We start from the raw sequence: 17,969 nt of genomic DNA, 5'->3' as shown, positions 1-17,969 counted from the left end.
TCTGCACCTAAGCCTGTGGGGGCTGGAAGCTGTGCTTGTTGCCTGTGTGTTTGGAGGGAGGCTGTGGCAGAGGAGTGCTGGAAGGTGAGTGTTTACTCCCAGCTGCAGCAGAGCAGATGCAGGTGCCAGGCAGCAGCACACGTGTTACAGCTCTGTGCTGCCTCTCCTGCCTCTGCTGGGGGTCAGTGGCCCTGAGGGGATAAAACCAGGTTCCCTGGGCTCTTCTCTGCCTGGAGGCTGAACTCCAGGGTTCCCAGAGCGCTGTGAGGAGCAGGAGCAGAAGAAATTGGTATCACAGATGGGATCACAGTCCAGATCTGTGGTTTATTTTCAAATTCGCAGAGGCATAATTTCTCATTTCCTTGCCTTATGTGGTCTCTAAACTGTGTGGAAATGAGAGAGTGGAAAGCATATTGTCTCTTTCATAAGCTCAGGTTGGAGGAAACATCCATGACATCCAAACAATAGTACTTCAAAGGAGAGGTTTAACAAATGCCTATTGGGCTGCTCTCCATGGATGCAGGCGGAGAGGGCATAATGAGATTTGTGGGTTTTTAAATGATGAAAGGTGTGTTTGCAAGTGGGCAGCTGCCAATTATTTAAAAGATGAAAAGTAGGCATATTAATAAAGCTGAAACTTGAAAAAAGACAACAGGGGAATTGAGATTTAAAGAGATTTTGGCTTTCTCTGTTCAATAACGTATTGCTGGTTGGTTGGGCTTTGTAAGCTGATAGAGGTGCAGTAACAACAGGATCACGGTTCTTTTGCTTTATAAGTGGATACAAGCAAAGCATCTTCAGATCCTTTTTGTGGCTAACAGCACTAAAATTTTGGGTATGATGAATTGAACATTAAAGCATAGCAAATTTTTGGGCCAATTGAGTTGCAGGTGGCTGGGAATAATTTAAAACCCCTATCCCTATGGCACTTACAGCTGATCAGCATTGTGTTAAACTTAGGTGGACAAATCCTCAGGGATTGTAAACCATCAGATTTAGATAATAGCTTTATAAGCATGCAGTGTGCAGAGTGTCTGGCAGGGTACAATGAACGGTGAGCTTGTGAAACTGAATCAGTGAAAACACAATTGTTTCAAAAGAAGTTTTCTGATTATCTGTTCGTCTTAGACCTATTTTTAAAATGAGGAAAAAAATTACCATCTTTGAGATTTTTGGGTCTGGTTTTGTGAAGTACAGCAGGTATTTAGGAAACCAGCTCTCATGGTCTCATGTCTGGCACAGGACAAAGCTGGAGTTAATAAAATGAATTGTATGGGAAATCATCTGGTGGCATTGTTGGTTTGTACCTCTCCCTGCAATGGTTCTTCTGTCACATAAAATATGTATGTATGCAGTTTTCAGGAAGGATATTGGTTATAAATATTTAGTTGGGTTATGGCAGGGAGAGTGCTCCTTTCTTAGTGCTACTCTGAGGAATAAACAGGTCCATTAGGAAGGCACCAGCCAACCTCACCATGTTTGTAGCAGGCCAGAGGGTAAAATTAATCCTTGTGCAGAAGGTTGGCATAACAGTCTCAATGGTATTAACAGCCACGGGAGAAAGAGAACAGCAATAAACTAGTTTGGCAGAAATCCTCTGCTTTCCTGGCAGGACTCAAGAGGGAAATACAAACCTTCATCCTAGATAACAGGCTGAACACTTGAGTCTGTTGGAAAGCTAAATCAATAAATATTTGTAACTCACTGCCCAAGCACGGAACAGCTCTGTGGATATTTTAAGCCTGTTCTTCAGATAAATTTCTCTGGGAAGATGACTGTGCTACAACTGACTTGGGACATTATTTATCTAGGGTCTCCTGGCAGGACTTGGAAAGTTACTTTGGGAGAGTTGTCATCTGTTTCTTTTTCTGGGAAGCAAATCTTGTTGTCAGTGAACTTTAATCTCTTGTAGGATCAGCCTGCTTGCAGAAGTTATGGTGTCATAAGTAAAATGTGACTTTATGGCTCCTTTAGTGACTTGCTTTATTCCCATCTGGCTGGGATGCCTTTCCAGCACATTCCTGGCTGGCTGCAGGAGCAGTGCAGAGAGGAAGAGCATGGGACTGTGAGGAAGGCTGTTCTTGATGATCCTTAAGGATCATTAAGTTCCTTCCATTTGGAAAAACAGGCAATCTCAGGAAGCCAGGGAAGAGGGGAAGGACAGGGTAAACTTGGTAATATCCTGGTAATATTTGCCAGTTTCCAGTAAAGTTCAGGAGCTTCTGGTGGGAGTTTACTTCTGTTTGCACCAAAATGTGTCTTTAATCTTCAGGTTTAATTAGTTTTACATTAATTTGCCCAGAGCCATTTTGAACCACAAGTCTTCATAATCACAAAGTTCTATGATGGAGTCCTGCAGAACAACCACTTCTTGGGTGAAGAAACTGTTTTGTTTCCTCCCAATCCCCGTATGTTCAGACTTCCTGGAGCCACCTCTATGTCAGTGTGTGGGAAGGACACTGGCAGGTAGCCTCCACACAGCCCAGTAAAGCATGTCAAGGAGACAAAATTATTCCTGGGAGCAAGAAACTCTACAGGCATTCAAACTCATTTGCTAGAGGTCTGTTTTCCCTGCTTTACCTTCAGCCTGTTAGGATTTTGTCAGAAAGCAATTGCACACTTCCTTTGCTGCCCTTTTTTGAGAATAAGTGCAGCAACTCAAAGATATTTTTGGTGTATCTTTTCAGCTGTGAAAGGTCTTGAGGTAAAGTAGTAATTCAAATTCATCCTCAATAAAGGCAATATTTATTGAAGTCAAGGAAAGCTTTCTTGGACTCTTCAACAAAACACGGTCTTGGACTCTCTGTCTTTTTTTGAGAACAGGATAATGAAGCATCAGTCCAAGGATGAGTTAGATTCTTGGTGTAATTTTCTTCATACACTGTGTTGTTACACCTGGATTTTACAAAATATATTTTCGGAAGGGTCGTGAGCTGAAGAATGTGATGAATAATTCAATGCATGATTTCCAGGATACTTGGCAATATTTCATTAATATTTTTTCTGAAGCTCATTTTTAGCTGCAAATATTTACAAGCCTAAACAGAGTAACATTGACCCCTATAAAAGTGAAATCCAGTACAGTCATGCTAAAATTTACCTCCACACAAGTAACACTCTGAAGGGTTTTTTAAATTGATTTTGAAAATATTTAGCCTGAGTGCCACCATCTGTGAAAAAAAATTTAAATAATGCAATAGAGAAAAAGAAAAGCCACGGCCATAAAAAGAGCAGTTGCCCAGTTGGAGGGATTAAAGTTGTATTATGCCACTAAACCTAGAAAAAAGAAACAAGGAACCAATTTGGCTGAAGTGAGAGTGATCCGCCTTGGGGATCTTGCTATGATACACAAGTGGACTGGGGTGTGATCCATAACCAGGACAGGAGCCAGAGTGTAACCTTGCTGTATTCTGGTGTCTTCAGATGCTCTCCTCATACTCTGTTACCCAGCAGAATCAGAAATTATGTAGGAATTATGTCCTAGCTACATAATTTTGGATTCTGCTCTGTGACAATGTCGCAGGAAAATGTCTAATAGAAGTGAGAAGAATTTAACCCAGAGAAATAATCCATTGATATAGAGGAAATTTTCCTGGTCAATGTTGAACCAAGCTGTCTATGAGATGCTCCTCTGAAGCTGGGAGTGATTAGAAGTACATGATGTCAGCCTGTACACAAGCAAGCTTGCTAGTTTCAGATTATTCTACACTTGGAGGAAACCTACAGGTTTTTTTTTTTCTGTTACAATCTTTTAGTCCTTTTCTCATCTATGCAAACAGTTTTGTGAACTTTGAGAATAGTCCTCTGTGCATTAAAATGTATTTGCTGATGAAATGTTAAATCAAACAGCAGCTTGAATATTTCTAAAGGTCAGAGTTACTGAAGCAGAATACACACTATATACACCTCTTTTAACTGTCCTTTTTTCTTTTTCTTTTTTCTTTTTTTTTTTTTTTTTGCAAATTTAAATGGAATCTTGTCATGTCTACACAATGCTGCCTGCAAAATTTGTAAGGAAAAATATAATTTTGTCCTACAGGAATTAACAAGCATGATGATGTTTGCATCTTCCATTTACAATTCATAGATGATTAAGAAAAAAACTTGAAAAATTACAATAATATTTCCTTAGGAAAAGCCCAAGTCAATTAGTAATGTGCATTTTCAGTATTTTTATTAGTCACTCTGAGGTTCCAGGAGTAGGTCTGGGTCAAGTGCTGTAGTGGCTTAAATGAAAGATGAGGTTTGGGAACAGCAATTCTGCAACTGGGGCTGAATGACGCAGCAGCTGCTGCAGCTGAGGGATTGCTGCTCATGAGGCTCAAAAGAAATACTCTGGCTGCTACAGCAATAAAGCTTATTAAACATACCATGTCAGACAAGGAAGAATGTTCTGCAGATAGGCTTTATTATCTTGGAGTTGGACTGTGATGAGCCTTGTGAGTCCTTTCCAACTCAGAATATTCTATGATATTCTGTGATATTCTATGATATTTTATTAGGATGATTCTGGTTTTAGCAATACCTGATGTCTGGCTATAGTTAATATCTTGCATCCAACCTTAACGATTCTCTTCTGGTTGTAGGTGTAAATATTTGGAATATTTACAAAAGTTCTAAGCAACAGCAAGCCAGTAGAATTTGCATGGGATTTGGCACTGGTGCTTTTGGTTACACTGTGTTCTTGTGCATTCAGAATTGCACACTCAAAAATAAAAGCTAACTCAGTAATAACATGAGAGGTGTAGGTGTCTTAAGTATTGCTGCTCCAGGTGACAGACACAAAACCTGAGAGGGAATTTAAAAGCTTTATCTTGCATTCAGGTCTTGGCTGCTTACACAAGCATTCAGCCTTTCAGCATGGAGGCACTGAAGCTGCTTCTCCCTGCTGGAGTCCAGGCGTCCTTAGAGTTTTGGTTCATAGGTTCACCACGGTCACATAAGAAACAGGAATGGTTGTTTATTCTATTCAATGTCTGCTAGCTCCTACGTCATTAATTTTAAGACTGACTTCCTCCATTCATCCACTCTGTGCACATTATATCACATGGATTTTTTTTTTATTTGCTAATATAAGGCAGAGATGATGGTGTAATTATTTCTGTCAAGGTAATTATTTAAAAACTTAATTTCATAAGAAACACTTATTAAATTTTTTAACTGTAGCGGATGAAATTAAAGATCTAATCTTTCCTGTACTCAGGAGGGAGAGGATTATTCTAATTTGCATAAGTTTACATTACAATAACAACAACAAAAAAGAACAAAAATTGCAATTCAATGTAGATTAATATTTGAAAAGCATTGTTTTTTTTTTTCTTAGAAGGATGAATTCAGCCTACTGTGGTATAGCATCATTCATTCTCAAAGTTCATACTCATTTTAGCAGAAACTGTACATCAGAGTTGAGTCCTGGAAATGCTGGATGTTTTCTATTTCTTCTTCACTCCCATTGTAAGAAGTGCTTAGCACCTGACAGACCTTGATCAAACTGTTTGTAATTAAGAGCTTGGATCTCCACCTCACAAGTCATTTAGTCATTTGCCTCCTTTTATATCCGTAATCTCTACTTGAAGCAGACACTAGGTTTATGCAATATAAAAGAACAAACGCTTTACCTGTACCTAAAAGAAGACACATATTTTTATAGTAGCCCCTGATTGTGCCATCCCATATGCTTTTTTCTGAACCAATATTACTTTTTGTGTCTATGTCAATAACACTCTTATGCTCTTGATCAAAGTAATAAAGAAAATCCCCACGTGGAAGCCAAACACAGGTGGTGCCATAAATGACAGGGTTACAGTTTATTAATTTGACAGACTATCATCGAGACAGGGCCCAAGTCTGTAATTAGAAGTTCTGCAGTGCAAGCCTCTGTTAACAGCAGAACATCAGTATGCACATGGCTGTACATGCAGAGTGTTTCAGTAACTGAGGAAAAAGGATGCAAAAGTCATCTGTGAGGATGCCGGTGGAGGCAGTCAGAAGGAAAAATACCATTTGTTTCTGCAGCTGTGAGGTTGCTCAGTCATCAGCACATTTCCATTCTCTGAAAACACAGAAATGATTGCTTTCAAATCTGAGTGCCTCTCTGACTCTTAAACAGAGTGTTCTGCACAATATGATGTTATGGATGATGCATGGATGTAGAAAGACAGAAGTGATTTGCATGTCTTTGATGTAACTGTGGCAGGACCAGTTAACAGAAATTAACTGCATGTGTTTTTAAATACCGAACTGAAATTGTGGGAAGGCTTTTGCAAAATACTTGTATGCTTTACATGCAAAATTCTTTCTGAAATTTATTGACATCTTAATGATTTAAAATCATTTAACTTAAAGGAGAATATTGTACAGCAGACTTAGAAACAAAACCTGTTTGTCACCATGCTAAAATTCATTAACTAGATGGAGTGCTACAATCTGGACAACATCAAATTATTGTAATTAGCATTTCTGTGATGTAATCAGGCAGGAAAAACTGAGCCTCTGGTTTGCCAATTTTTCTGCATTTTTATTAATTTTTTCTAGTGGCTGAGACCCTCCAGCTCCTGTGAACGTCCACTGTGACTGAACCTCCCCCCAGATATGATTATGCAATAACTTAAAGTTACATAAAGTCAAAAGGATTGCCCAAACTGCTACAATTCTGCACCAAAATATATGAGTGGAGATCCACAGCCTCTTGCTGCTGACCCCCTTGTGTTTGATGGGGCAGCAAAATGAGCCATGTGAAATACCTTTACCCCTGCGCTGGCTTCTGCATAATTGGTCTGCTGTGAGCAGTAAAAGGGGGAGGTCATCTGAGACCCAGACCTGGTGGTGTGTGACTGTGGATTAGCAGCTTTCCTTGGGGTGTTGTAAAGGAACTGAACCCTGCACTGCTGGGCAGTGTGGGCGTCTGGACTCTCCTCATGCCCAGTGGCTGTGCAACAGAATCTCAGGGTAATGAACAGACATTTAAAACCTATTCACTGTGAAAACATATGGGGTGAGGTGTAATATTTTGCACAATGCAAAAATATATCAGTTCCAGTTAGCTCCAGATTAAAATTTGTGTGTACTATTACAGTGTTGCTGAGAGCACATGGTTTTTCTTGGTGACAGGGGGACAGTTTCTCTTTTGCCATGAACATGTATTAGTTAAATGAGGAAGTTATTTCTTGCTTTCATTTTCAGGTTTTGCTGAGCCAAACCATCCTGAAAAGCTGAATAGTGCAAACCACAGCTGCTGTGGCTGAAGCCAAAGCAGTTCATTTGGGAAGGAAGCATAGGAGGTTTTAAAAAAATGAGGGCTTCATGTAGCATTTTATTCATGATTATAGCTTTGAGAGAAGAGTAAATGGGATGGTGCTGATGGGGAAATGGGAATAATGCAATTGCAGAATCTTAGCAGGCAATTAAGAGACCTTTATTAAGGCTGTGGTATACCCCTCCTTCTCAGGAGATAATGTACACACACACACCACAGTCTTGACTGTCCTCGATGATATTTTGCCTCCTTGGCATCATGCCTGAAGAGGAGTACTGTGAGGGGAGTTGGGATGTGCCTTAATCCCTCAGGAGCCATTTCTGGTTGAGCAAGGTGCACGTCCTGCCCCTCAGCACAGCTCAGATGGGTGTGCTGTGCCCATGTACACCTGCATGTTTCTGCACCTCAGCAAGCTGCCAGGGTGCTGGTGTGGGCTGGGCACTCAGCCTGGTGCCTGCCTCCCCAGAAACCCCAGGGCAGAGGCAGGGAGAAGCAGAGGTTAACCCTTCACAGGAGAGTGTGGTGTTCACCTTTTCAACACCCACTCTCCAATGTCAAAATTGTAACAGGGAGAAGTCATCCCCTGACATGTGCCCAGAACCCACAGATCACATCCCTCAAGCCTCCCCTGATGGAGGAGGATAAGTAGATAAACACAGGGATAAATTGCAGGAAAGGGATTTTACTGATCCTTGAAAACATCTCAGTGTTCTTGGAGCTGCATGTTTTGTCAGATTTGCTAAGATCCTTAGCAGAGGAATGGGTAGGCAGTAAGATTAAGGTATTCACAAGGCTCCCAGCAGCTTCTGTCAAAATAAACATTATTTTGTTAACAGAACAAGCTTTAATGCCTATGTATTGTATAGAAGCATCACTATATTTTTGTGGCATATTGCAACAGCTTTGGGATTAGAAAAGAGCATAATCATTTAATCACATGTGTGTGAGTTACAATGAATAGGTTTTGTTTTCAAAAGAAGCCTAAGTGATTTTTGGATCTAAGTTTACTTCTCTAGTGGCTTAGGTACTAGAATAAAAGAATCATTAGGGTTGGAAAGTAACTCCTAAGTCATCAAGTCCAACCTTTGACCAAATACTACCTTGTCAACTAAACCATGGCACTCAGTGCCACATCCAATTATTTCTTCAACATTTCTGGTGACTCCACCAGCTCCCTGGGTGGTCCATTCTAATCCTTACCAGCCCTTGCTGTGAGTAAATTCCTTCTGATTTCCAACCCGAACCTCCCCTGGTGCAGCTTGAAGCTGTGTCCTCTCACCCTGTTGCTGGTTGCCTGGGAGAAGAGACCAACCCACACCTTGCTAAATATCCTTTTAGGTGGTTGTAAAGAGTGATGAGGACTCCCTTGATCCTCCTCCAGGCTAAATAACCCCAGTTCCCTCAGCTGCTCCTCATATGAATTACTCTCTAGATCCTAAAAAGAAATGTGAGGTTTTCACTGGAAATCAGTGGTATAGTGGCTCTAAAGCTACTTACAAGAATTTAAAGCTATATTCAATGATTTGACAATAAGCATTTATGGATAAACTATTATTTCTAAGTTAAACAGGATTTCAGGCTAATTTTAAGATTATTCTAAAGTGTCCCTAAATCTAATAAGATAGATAAGTTTATCATTGCACATATAATTATCTTAACATATTTACATGAATGTGCCTTTTTAACACCTGTTTTAGACTGTTTCCAGTGCTCTTAATAAAAAGTTAGGTATGATCTGTGTGATGTCAGAATGACTCCACACCTATGTATACATACACACCATTCCATTTTACTGACTGATTCCATTTTTACTGTTGTGTAAAAAAGCTTCTTTACTTTCTAGAAATGGAATCCATTCCCATTCTTCACAGGACTGACCCCTTCTCCCTCTTAGAAAAATGGTGGAGCTGGTAACCCAGAGCTTGCTTGGGATGTGGCTACCTGTTAAAGGCCTTCCTTTAAATCAGGTATGTAAAACTATTTCTCACAGCCCTGGCTAATTCTTTAATCATGGAGACTTTCTCAGGATCTTGGTCAAGCAACAGAAGCACAATTTTGCTCAGCTCCCTGATAACCAGCTCAGATTGTTGCTTTCAAAGGGTTGGACACTACTTGTTGTTTTACCATCTGCAGAAATGGACTTGGGAAAACTTAGAGTTTAAGGTTTTAGAATATAGTAATATATATGAAGCAAGATGGAGGTTTTAGGGTGGAGGCTGGTTCTTCTTCTTTATCTTCTTTTTCATCTTCTTCTTCATGGGTTTGGGTGGTATTGTGTAATTGGATAAAAAAGTCTGCATTGCAGGCCATGGGTGGTTGGTTATTGGGTTAAAAGTAAAAATAGGTGTCATTTCTCAATTGGACAGTTTATTGTTAAAAGACCTTGTAGAGAGAGGGACACATCTCCATTTTTACCTTGTTAAAGTACTGTAGAACTCACAGCTTGTGAGACTGTAATATCAATAAGAACTAATACATATCTGAGTCTGAACAAGAAATACCATCTCGCAATTTAATCCTGACCTTGGCAGAAAAAAAGTAAAGAATCCATTACTTTTCCATTTACAAAAAGTGGTCTTAGAATGGAATTCTGGGACTACAAGACTGCATGCACTGTTTAGGTCCCCAGACCAGTGGATAAGCTGCTTCTTAGACTGAAAAAAACCCTTTCTCTCTTCTGCTTGATTTGAGCAAGGAGCTGATTTCAGATCTGCCTCCTATGGAAATGTGCCAGCCACAAAACTCCTGAATATGCTGCAATGAGCCTCTCAGTCTCTTCTGCAACAGCCCCACACACTGCAACAGGCATGTGAACACAAATCTGCCTCTTCCAAGGTGAGCCCTTCAGGCTTTTGAGCAGATCATTTTCATTCTTGAAACATTTCATGGCAATATGGGAAGAGGTGCTCTAATTTAGAAAAGACAAGGTGCTATTTCATATGAAATATGTTTGTCTTTAATAACTTTTAGATTAAAATGAGAAGGATTAATATTATGGCAATACAGTATTTGAATATTCCAATAATAGCTCTGTATGTTCTGAACTATTAACCACTTCCATGAAACATTGCAAAGATAATACTTTTATAGACAACGAAGTGGAATTTAAAATGTAATTCTAAATTACGTTATGGGGCTCTAAGTTAAAGGAAGTCAAACTCAATGGCTTTTCAGATCTTTATTTTGTTAATAAGCAGACAATGTTTCTAAATGTTTTTCATACCAACTGAAGCATTCAGAGTTCAGCAAGCCTAATGACCACAGGGAGTTATGCTTGTGAGCATCTCTTGCATATAAATGAATGTCTGCTGAGGAAATTTGACAGTAGTTAATATTTCAGTGGTGTTTATAATTTTTTTTTGTTAGCATTCTGAGAGGAATTAGAAACACAATTAATTTTGCTGTTCTGCTGAAGGGTTAGTTAATCAAAATAAAGTGATGTGAGAGCTGCCCAGCTCTCTGAAGTCATTCTCATTAGGGCGTGTTTCTCCCCTCCATCAAGGTGGTTCTGCCTGATGTCTGGCTGTCATTTTGGGTGTCTATCTGGAAAGCTGCCTTGCAAACATTTTGTTTTGACAGCATGTCAACGACTCATAGGAAGATTTCTCAGAAAACCTTCTTCCACAGAGTTTTAAATAGGTTTAAACTGCTGGATAGAAATTCAAGGGTGGGGAAGAGTGGGAAGATATAACTTTAAAAGTGATTGACTCTCACCATCATATTTTCTGGAAAAGTCCCTTCACCAGGATTTCTCTCCTGGGAAGCTGAGAAGCCTCAGAGAAAAAGGAAAACAATATACTTTCATTTGCTTCTCCTGTGTTTTGCTGTTTTGGAATGTGGCTGGAGATTGTTTATCCAACAAGTGATTGTTTCATCAGTTTCATGTGAATTGTTTTTACTTATCGGCCAGTTGGGGCCAAGCTGTGTCGGACTCTGGAGAGAGAGTCACAAGATTCTTTAGTATCTTTTAGCCTTCTGTAAGTATCCTTTCTGTATCCTTTAGTATAGTTTAGTATTCTTTGAAATAATATAGATCATAAAATAATAAATTAGTCTTCTAAGAGCATGGAGTCAGATTCATATTTTCCTTCCTTCATCTGGGAACCCCGCAAATACAAGAACTGGCAACTGGCAATATTGGAGTGGTCAAGTCTGGCTTTGCTGTACAACAGCTGAGATCTTTCTTGTGTACTAATTTTTAGGGTATTTATGACGTAAATGAAGATGAATTCAAGAGATAAAGTCATAAAGATGGGTGCTTTTATTGTACTAGAATTCAGGATCTAGAAACTTTGATAGGTACAGACACAGAAGATTTTGAATCCCTTACTGCCAATTACACACTTCAATAAAACTAACTTAGATGATAATGGAGATAAACTTATCTTTATATGAGGGAACACAGGAAACCAAACATTTGGATTCTGAACTATATTGTTAGAGAAGAATCATTGAGGGAAATGTAAGCTTGTGTTTGCGTTTACTGAATCACTGTACTTCAGTCCCTGAACAAAATGAGGTAACAGGAAGGAGAAACAAATATGATTATAACTATGGGTAAATAGCCTGCTCAAGTAGGAAGAGATTATGTGATCTCAGCAAATACCTCACCAAAAGTGGTGACACCAACCCATTGAAATCAAGGCTTGCAATTAGCATCTTGTTGGAACTTGAAGAGGAGACCAAAGGGGAAAAAACTGAAGAGCAGGAGCCTGGATACGAACAAATATAACCAGAGGTGCATTTTGTTGTGAATGGCCTGCAAAAAGCCTGCTGAAAAATGGTACCACAGTACCACCATTGGAGGAAGTGTCATTAGTCATATGAGATGATTTCTTCACATCAGCTTTTTTTTTTTACCAAAGAGATTGATGACATTCTGACATTCATTCTGCCAGTTGCAGGCACAGACCAAAGTCTGCTGGTGCAAAACAGAGGTCATGAAGCAGATATATATATATATATATATATATATATATATATATATATATATATATACCTATTTTTATTTTCCTCTTCATAGAGATTAGATGCTGGATTTTCTATACTAATAGTACCTTTTCCTCATGGGAGTGACAGCTTTATCTCCTAGTATAAAGTGAAAGTGTTTTGAATTTTTGAGTTATGCTGGATATGAATTAACCAATTTTGTGTTTCAAGAAAACCTTTCTTGGTGTTCACTGCAGATGTTTTAGTGCCCAAGTTTTGTAAAGTTCTGCTTCCTAAGCTTGGAAAAATCCCACATGCCTGTGTTACCTTGGCATCTTGAAAGCACATAAACTTTCCTCACAAGCCTGTTTCTTACTCATGCCAGCAGGTTCATGATATGGTGGAATGAGATCTGTAAAGAGGTTATTGAATTTCACTCTGGCTATTGCCAACTACATTCATATGAGACAAAAGAGTTGAGAGAATATGTAGGTTTGACAATTTCCTTTGTCTTGCAGCTATGAGACTTTGCCACAGGTTGTGCCTGTTGGATGTGCTTGGAGTGTGCTTCCCATCCTGTCACTTACCCACAATGTTCAACTCCACTCTGAACTCCAGGACCTCCTTTGGGTGTTCTTATACAAGAGCTACAGCTTCTGTATATCAAGGACATCTTGAATATCTAAAAGCATAACCCTAAGGCATCCAAAAGGACAGAGAAAATGTGACTTCTGATGCAAGAGGTAGAATGAGGAATACTCAGTACCTCTCTGCACTTGTTTCATACAGGAGATCCCATAAAGAAGGTGATGCCATGTGACAGTGTCACTACACTGAACCTCCTTTTTGCCTGAAAAACTAATTTTGTTAGAAATTTAATTGGAAAGTGAATTTATGACTTTGGTATCTTAATTTCCTTGCATTAATTGGAAACTTATACAGAATTTTTTGTGTTGATGTATTTGGGGTCTTTATTGCAGATGCTCTGTGCTTATCTTGCATGAGGAGTGGGCAATTTCTCTCTACTGTTTCTGAATTCCTCTAGTGAAAATACATAGAAATTTTGATGGTACTTGCTAGACCTCTAATAAATTCCATAAAAATCAGCTGTTTAGTTTTATATAATGAGTTTTTTGCTGAGTTTTTAGGTTCTATAGTTTTTCAGAAAACTCGCAAAGGACCTGTCCTCCCAAAAAACCCCAACCCCCCTTTTATTAATTTATTATCCATGAGTAAATGGCTTCTGATTTCAGTGTCCTGAGGGAACAAACTAGCAGGCTCAAGAGAAGTGGCACAGTGAACTTGCATCTAGATGTGATCAGTGATTTTCTCTTGTAGCTGATGACCCTCTCTTGTAGCTGATGACCCTTTCTTTTTCCCTCTATGAAAAGACTAAATCAGAAGAGTGTAACAGGGAATTCAGAGGCTATTTGCAATACTTCTTTCCACCTTTTTCTTCTTCTTGTTCGTGACTTCTGCCTCCTAAATAGGTTTTCAAAGGTGTCCTCAGCTGTTTGTCCTCTGAATCATGCAGGCACCAGGGGAAAAATGCAAGAATCTGTTACATACTTTAAGGGTGGTGTGGGAAAAGGTTGCAACTTTTTAAATGGTTGCTGTTTCAGAGCAGTATGGGAAATATAATTTAAAATATCTTAGGCATTTTATAGATTCATAAAACATCTTGTAAGCTATACCTAAAATTTAGTTATTCACAATATGTTTTTTTGTCACACCTGAATACTTAAGATAGAGAAATGTAATACAAAACCATCTGTGTAAAATGCTGTGCCACATGCCTCATGTATTTTTAAATACACAATAAATATTGCTATTTAAAATGGGATTGTTTTATCAAAGCTTAAGGATTTTAGCTGTGATTTTCTTTGGCCTGGGGTTTGCTCTGGGCAGCTGTTTCAAGCAAAAGAGCCACGTGCAACTTTTCAGGTTATTTTCTATTGAGTTTGCAGTAAACTGGAGCCTGCTGCAAAAGCCTCTGGAGAAGAGTGGCACAGCCTTATTGTTTTAAGTCTTCCTTCTCTCTTATCATCTAATATTCACCTACTCTAATGCTTTCTGCTCTACTGGCTCAGAGCAAAGGCACCAAGTTAATGTTATTGCAACTTTTGGGGCTTGCTGGGCACCAGATGGGTTAGCTGTGTGGGGAGAAAAAATTGCAGAGCCATTTTGCTTGGCTCCACAAAGAACGTGCACGTTTAGCCTGCAGTCCTAACGGTGCAGATGGTAGGCATTTGCCTTGCTCAATTTTCCAAGCCCGTTTACAGCTAGGATTCTGCCTCAGAGCAGCTTGCCACTTGACACTGTGCTGACATCAGGTGTTTCTCTTTTTGAACATTCTCTAACTTTTCCAGCCTGAGAAGTAAGCAGCCTGCCAATCAGACTTTGATGGTATTGAAGAGGGCATTGTGGAAAACCTGATTGCTTGCTCTCTGTTGTCCACCCTCATCCTTTCCCCCAGAATTTTCTATTTTTGGTGGAATAAAACCTTTTATTTGACCTTATATGAAGTGCTTTGTTTCGCTGGCCTTGCTCTGTGTGCTGGTTCTTGAGTTACACTTCTGTAGTACTGAATTCTTCATGAAGCAGACATTCCAAAGAGTCAGAATATTTGTCTCAGAGTATGCAATTGCATTCTGAGATGTCCAGAACCTAGTGAAATATTCAATGCTGTGTGCGAGCTCTTTTTCTGCACTGTTAGAACCTTTCCTGAAGGGATTGTGCATAAAAAGTGTGTCATGGCCAAGGGAAAATAAAAGGGAGTGATCCAGGTGGTGGGAGCCAAGCACCAGAGTATAAATTTTTAACTAAGAAGCTCTCAGGGTATTCTTGTTTCTGAAAAACAAACATAATATTGGCACTAACATGACTTGATCCCACTCCTAGCACTGACAGCTCAGTTGCTTGAAACCTCTAAGTTTTCTTTACTATGAAATGAAAAATGCTTTCTTAGAACATCATGAATTAACATTCTCCTGCATTTATCAGTTTATTCTTCCTTCAGAATGTTGATCAAACTTTAATTTGACTACATAAGTGAAGCAGTCACTATGGTTTTGAAAAGAAACTTTTCAGTTGCCTTTCAGTTTGAAACTGGGAAATGAATGAGCCTAGACCAAGTTTATCTTTTGCAAAGCTAAAACACTGTTAACTTTCCAAAAGAATAACAAACTATAAAGATGTTTTGCCAGAAGAAATCTAATTTCTTTATTTCAATTGGTAACTCTTCCATGCATCCTTGGTTTGTTCAGTTTCATTTTTCATCTATTTCTGCCATGCTGTTTCTTGCTTAAAGCATTCTTTTGTATAAGGAACCACCCTTAAGCCGCTTGTGGACCTACTAGTGAGTATTAAAAGCATGCTGGGAGAGTTCTCATTTTTCAAGAGTGTTCAAGGTGTTTTTCTGTGGCAGGTAGTCTGTTAAAGATTTTCAGGTTTAAGAGCAAGGGTCAGCAATCTTCTGCCAAAATAGTTGAAATCTATTTCAGTCTCAATTGCATCAGGGGTTGTCAGTTAAGCATGGTTTTCTGCTCAGGTCCTTGTAGCCAGAATGAATTTTAGAATAGTGATATTCTTATAGCCTGAGGGTATTTCCAGTCCAGACAACTTTAAAAATTCCTCTGCAAAACTTAAAAAAACCCAACCCCAACGTAAATAGCCAAAACATCCTGATAGTCTCATGTAGGTATGCCTGAATAAGGTAAGCAGAGAAAATAATTATATAAGGTTAATCCTAGTGAAGGTTGAAAATTCATCTTTGTTTTCTTTTTCTTCATTACAGTATCAGAGCATTGGATGGCTCAAAATGAAGGTTCAAAATTCATCTTTGTTTTCTTTTTCTTCATTACAGTATCAGAGCATGGGATGGCATCTGGGTTATCTCTTAGAGAAATCAGATGGCTCTTCAATTTTGAGAAAATTGATAAATAGTGGTTTGGGGACTCCTTTTCCATGTCCTTCTTGATGAGAGTTGGAAAGCAGAAATTTTGCCAGATGTGCTAGGTGGTTCATGACTGCAGGATTTCCTTCTGCAAATCATTGCCTGGCTGCTATGGAAGGATGTGACTGCATGGCAATGGCCTGCAATAGTTCTTGTCAATAACCTTTGATAAATTGACTTTCTTCAATGAAATCCGACAAAGAGGATTGAAAAGAGCTCAGGGAGCATGTGTTTGAAAGAGCTGAGGGAGCATGGGCAGGGGGAACTTGGTACTGATTGCTTAAAGCACTCCCTTTTCCTGCCTGAGGAGTTTGTCTTCCCCTCTGACAATGGCTTTCCTGGGTAGGCAAGCCCTCACTCCCTGCCACAGATGTGGCTGGGCTGAGCATCTTTAGGAGGTCTAGACTCACCTCACTGATGAGAACTGGGAGTGGAAATAGAAAGGAGCTGCTTCTGCATGGGTGTTATATATTTTGAGTATTTCAGCTGTCTCTGAAAAGTGTTTTCTGTACTGGGTACCTCAGTCTGTGCCTGCAAACTTTATCCTTTCCCACTCTTCCCTTCTTTCCAGGACTCTGACATAACCCTGAAAATACCCAGAAATTCCTCTCTCCTGGGCCTGCTGTGGGAACTCTTCCATCCTTTCATCTTATTGGATTTTTAAATTATTTTTTTGAGGATGAAAAATACTTGTGTTTAACTTCATGTAGGTGAGACTTTGTACTTTCTGTCCATTGCCAAAAGTAGTTCTTCCTTACCTTGTGACTGCTGTATCTTACCCTAATGATTATCATGGTGTTGTGTATTGCCTGAAGCTCTTCTATCTTGGCCATCATTAGCATCATTGCAGTCCCTTTCTTTTGCAGCTATTTTATTGTTGCTGAAAAACAGTGATGTGGGACAGTGGCTGAAAAGCCAGTTGCACTCAGATCTCCTGATGAGCGTCAATTTTGTGTCTTCAAAAGAAAGTCATTGCAATCTTGTAGCAAACTGAGCTTCCCTGAATTGCACTGTGATCATCTTAACATAAAAGCATAGTCCAGGTTCTCAGTATAGTCACAAACTCTACAAGGGCCCAAAAGCTGAAGAGAGACTCTTTTTAAAGTCTTTGAGCCATGCAGGACAACCAGGCAACTTATTAATAAAGTTCTGGTTGTTCCTTATCACATCCTCTGTCCTCACAACAACAACAAAACCCCCAACTCGTTCCTCTGAAATGAATCTGGAATAAAAGATGGAAATTATCTTTCATCTCAAAATTGTGAAGGGGCTTTGAAAGCTTGCATTAAAATCCCTGTTGGGTCTCTGTCTTGACAGGCTGTAAAGGCATCTCTCCAGTCTTCTATATCAAAGTCTAAAAAAAGTAGATCATAAAACCTTCCTTGCTCCAAAAAAGTGTTCAAACACACTGAGGCAGTCAGTCCTAAAGTTTCATCAGTACACCATTGATCCTGACATGACCGCCTGTTTAATGTTATCAAAAGGTTACAAAGGCTTTAAATTTTAGAGGAAACTGAACTTCCCAAGATCTTTTGAACCTTTGTTTTCTCCAGTTTTGTCAGAAAATATCTTTCAAAGGGCTTGTGTCTATGTCTCCATATAATAGAATAGTATTTATTACATTTGCCTCTAAAGGCCTCTAAAGTTCAATCTCAAAATCACAGTCAGATTCCTTACCCCAGAATAACAAGTGAGACAGTGAGTTGGTGCATTTGCTGGACTGGCAGCCAGTGCCTTGGGCTTTTGGGGTAGAAGAGAGGGTTGGGTGTGGGTATTATTTTGACCTGGATATTTTATTTTAAACTCGCTATGCTGATAGAGGCCATGCTG

At 39.3% G+C, this 17,969-nt stretch overlaps 1 long non-coding RNA gene across 1 annotated transcript; it reads left to right on the top strand.

Annotated features, from left to right (window-relative positions):
- Window positions 1-8,500: 8,500 nt before the first annotated feature.
- Window positions 8,501-13,883, top strand: LOC135279145 (uncharacterized). Its single transcript, XR_010346474.1, has 4 exons — window positions 8,501-8,702; window positions 9,099-9,222; window positions 9,951-10,090; window positions 12,703-13,883. It is a non-coding gene; the product is annotated as an uncharacterized LOC135279145 (long non-coding RNA).
- Window positions 13,884-17,969: the final 4,086 nt, after the last annotated feature.

The sequence above is a fragment of the Passer domesticus genome, chromosome 1, assembly GCF_036417665.1.
Source record: "Passer domesticus isolate bPasDom1 chromosome 1, bPasDom1.hap1, whole genome shotgun sequence".
Lineage (NCBI taxonomy): Eukaryota > Metazoa > Chordata > Aves > Passeriformes > Passeridae > Passer > Passer domesticus.
This window is presented reverse-complemented; position numbering and strand designations above follow the sequence as displayed.